The 4,342-nt window shown below is 32.6% G+C and overlaps 1 pseudogene; it reads left to right on the top strand.

The window, feature by feature from the left end:
- On the top strand, positions 1 to 377 carry LOC100925683 (annotated as a pseudogene).
- Positions 378 to 4,342: the final 3,965 nt, after the last annotated feature.

Here is a 4,342-nt window from a genome sequence, read left to right as displayed (position 1 = left end):
ATGTCTGCTTCTTCATCCTCCTCCCCAGCTGGCAGGGTCAGTGGAAGTCCTATAACTGGACCTGGCTTTAATGTTTCAGAACTTATTCTTTTCACCTACCCCAAAGGAACTGGAGAAATGTTAGACCAACCACAGACGTTTACAAAACAGCTGGCCAAGGTTAGGGATTTAGGCTGTGGCCATGGAATAGAGCAAAAATGAGTCAGAGAGATTCTTTTCTAAGTCTGTTTTCAGTTATCCAGCAGCACGTACACTTAAACAGGTGAAACACGATCATCCAATTGCTTCAATGGAAAAATTGGCCAGCATGATGGAAGAGCTAGAGGCTCTTTGGACAGCTGTTACAGCTGTTGGAGTTTACACCCTCCTCTGGTTAGCAATGCTGAGATTACCTCTGGAGCCCAAGCAAGGACATAGCTGAGTAGGGTCTTTTCTGAACAACCTCTGAGTTCAGGCAATTCAGAACTACATGTGAAATGATTTGCTCACATTCACACTTGGAAGCTCTGCAATAAACTATATTCCATGTAAGCTAGAAGACATATGTCTATGTGTATGTGTGTAAACCAATGCAACTTAATTAGGTTTTCTGATAGGAAAATGGTTTTCTTCCCTAAGAACTCATTGGAGATTGGGTTAAATGAGACAGTTTTATAGAATTGGAAGGCTTAGTTTGAGGTTTGAGAAATTTTTTAGGAAATCTCACCCAATAAGCAGTATGTGTGCCCAAAGTGGTCCATTTGAGAAGAGTCCACCCTGTTATTTATTCTGGGCCTGGAGTATCTCAGCAAGCCATAATCAGAATAAAGAAGTAGGAAAGATAACAGTTCCTTTTGAAGATAAATGGAATTATAATCAGAACAGATCCAAATGAACGGAAAAAAAATGTTAGCTTTATTTTCTGTCATTAGATACCTCCACACTGTTGAGTCCAGCTTTGTGACAAGACCTTGTTGACTGCATGCTAGGAAAAGGATTTGCCATTTTCATGTTGGCACAATGTGAAAATGAAATAGCAGGATCCTTTTAAACCCAGAAATGTAGGGCCCTTCCCAGTGCTGGATTTAAACTGTTCTGTGGCAAAGCAATCCTTTTAAAAAGCTTCAAATTGTTTTCTTTATTCTTTCAAAATCTCAGAAATTTGAGAAGGGAGAGGTTAAATTTCTTTGTTTTCAATAAGGAAACAAAACCATTTCTTATAAGTAAATGGTAGTATGTTTCACTTTCCATCAGATGGATTTATATGTGTACAAATGTATGAAGTTTCCTCATCAAAGCCTATATAGATTTCTTCTCCAGTGGTAAGGAAAGCCTGAAAATGAACAACCAACACTTCTGCCAACCCTCAAGTTCTTAGGATTGCAAACATCATTATTGAATCATGTACAAATTTTGCTTTTTAGAAAGCATCTTTGGACTTTTTAAAATGTCTTATAATTGACCTACTTAAACCAGATTAATAAATAAATAAAATCCTTGGGGAAAAAAACCAACACATGAATATCAAAAAAAAAGTAAAATATGCTTTCAAGTTTAGTTTGAATTGCCATTTTTTATCTCAAGTCTAAATGATCAATAAAACAATAAAGAAAGCCTTAATTTGTAGCACAGACCTATTTCTGAAGCATAATTGTTAAATGAAAATATAACAATTGTCTTTCGTGATCCAACACAATTCATAACAAATGAATAAAGAAAATTATTTGAAACTCTATGCCAATAAAAGTAGCAACCTAAATAAGTTTATAAAAACACAAAATACCCATGTCAATGGAAGAAATAGAGAATTTAAATAACCTAATCTTAAGTAAAGAACTTGTCATTAAATTAATTCTCAAAGAAAAAAATAAAATTCCAGGGCCAGATAGATTTATAAGTGAACTTTTTAAAAATGTAATTGTATTTTATTTTTTTAAATATATGCAAAAATAATTTTCATCATTAACCTTTACAAAACCTTGTGTTCCAAATTTTTCTTCCTCTCCTACTCCCCAAGACAGCAAGCAATCTAATATAAATTTAACATATGCAATTCTTCTAAACATATTTCCATATTCATCATGCTGCACATAAACAAAAAAACTGATCAAAAGGGAAAAAATATGAGAAAGGGGAAAAAACACACGTAAACAACAACAACAACATAAAGTGAAAATACTATATTTTGATTTATGTTCAGTTTCTATAGTTTTCTCTCTGGATGTGGATGGCACTTTCCATAACAAGTCTACTGGAATTGAATTGAATCACCTCAATATTGAAAAGAGCCAGGTCTATCACAGTTGATCATCACATAATCTTCTTGTTGCTGTATACAATATTCTCTTGGTTCTGCTTATTTCACTTCATTTAAGTCCTTCCAGGCTTTTCTGAAATCAGCCTGCTCATCATTTCTTATAACAGTAATATTTACATTTATATATTATAATTTATCCAGCCATTTCCCAACTGATGGGCATCCACTCAATTTCCAGTTCCTTGCCACTATAAAAAGGGTGCTACAAACATTTTTCCACATGTGAATCCTTTTCCCTTTTATGATCTCTTTAGAATACAAAGACTCAATAGAAATACTGTTAAATCAAAGGGTATACACAGTTTTTATTTTTTGGTCATAGTTCCAAATTGATTTCCAGAATGGTTGGATCATTTCACAACTCTACCAATGATGTATTAGCATCTCAGTTTTCCCACATCTCCTCCAATATTCACCATTATTTTTTCCTGGCATTTTATGTAAAGTGGCACCTCAGAGTTGTCTTAATTTGCATTTCTCTAATCAATAGTGCAAATGTATGTTTTTTGAAAAATTCAAAGAATAGTTCATATTAAACCATTAGCAAAAATTAGAAAAGATGAGATCGTGAAAAATTACTTTTACAAATATGTTCTTGATATCTAAATCAGGAAAGATCAAAAGAGAAATAAAATTGTTGACCATTATCTCTAATAATATTAGATATATTTAAATATTTAAATTTTAAAAATTTAAATATTAGCAAAGAAACTATATCAGTTTGTTAAAAAAAAAAAGATCACAGATGATGACCAGGTTGGACTTCTATACAAGGTGGTATTGGTTCAATTTTAGGACATCTTGAAGAATAGTAAATAAAATATTGGATGAATATTAAATCCCACTTTTTAAAATTCAAATGAAGATATTAAAAACTCTTAAGACTTTTTTGTTTGAGAATGTGTGTGTAAAGCCAAGAATAAAAGCCTTTTTTAAGGAAATAATTAAGATCTGAAACCAAACTTAGCTCTTAGTTAGAAAAGATGCTTACTTTCCCCATCTCTTGAAGCAATCTGTCATACACTTCCAGGAAAGTGCCTTTGGTCATTCAGAAAAGATTTCAATTTCATTAGGCAGAGGCTCTTTATGTTCTAGAGGGAAGTAGTTCAGGAAGAATGTGAGTAGTGACTATTATTCTAGAATGTTAGACAGAATTTGTAATATATACATATATATATATATATATATAAGCCTTTCTCCCTCCCTTTCCCTCCTGTCTCTCAGTCTCTCTCTCCCTGTCATATATACATACATATATATGTATATGTATATATATATAGAAATACACACACACACACACACACACACATACACATACAAATACATATTTTGGGCCAAAGAGATTTGTTTGAGGGCTTATGCCCTCAAAAAAACTAGAAAAGCTTAAATTTAGAATGATGTTAAATTAAAATTGTTTTGACAGATGTGCCTGAAACATAGAGAACAATTTTAAATTGTGCTGATTAGATATATGTTTGGAATCCTAATTCTTGGGCAGCATGGACCTAGTATTTCTCTTCAAAAGACTTCCATAGTAAACTTAAGAGAAGCAAGAAACTTAAAATTTTCATATAGGAAAATTCTTTCAGAGCAGAACTTCCCTGTCTTGCTGATTCAAAACTAGGCTCACAGCATCTGACAGTGAGAAATATCTGTCCATATCTGTTTATGTCATTTATACCAAATTTGTATGAGTATATGATGTCTTATATTGTACTAGTATAAATCAGTATAAGTCACTGCCAGTTCTAAAACTTCTTGGGCAAATGAAACTACCCTATACCACTTGGAATACCTTAATAAGCATTCTTTCTTTAGCTTTGTTTTGAAGATTTGGAAGTAAAATGACCAGAGATTTGTGACCTAGTCCATGAGGAATTTAATTGTTCCCAATTACTATGATTTCCACAATCCCCTAATTGTTCAGAACTGGCTAAAAATGGTAACTTTGGTATTTCTTTCTCTATTTATGGCCTCTGTGTTCTATCTATGTGTTCTAAACATAGTATCCTATGTTTAGATATGAAAAGTCCTAAAAGAAATGGC

The sequence above is a fragment of the Sarcophilus harrisii genome, chromosome 3 (assembly GCF_902635505.1).
Source record: "Sarcophilus harrisii chromosome 3, mSarHar1.11, whole genome shotgun sequence".
NCBI classification, from domain to species: domain Eukaryota; kingdom Metazoa; phylum Chordata; class Mammalia; order Dasyuromorphia; family Dasyuridae; genus Sarcophilus; species Sarcophilus harrisii.
Note: the sequence above shows the minus strand (reverse complement) of the source record. Positions and strands in the feature narration are given on the sequence as shown.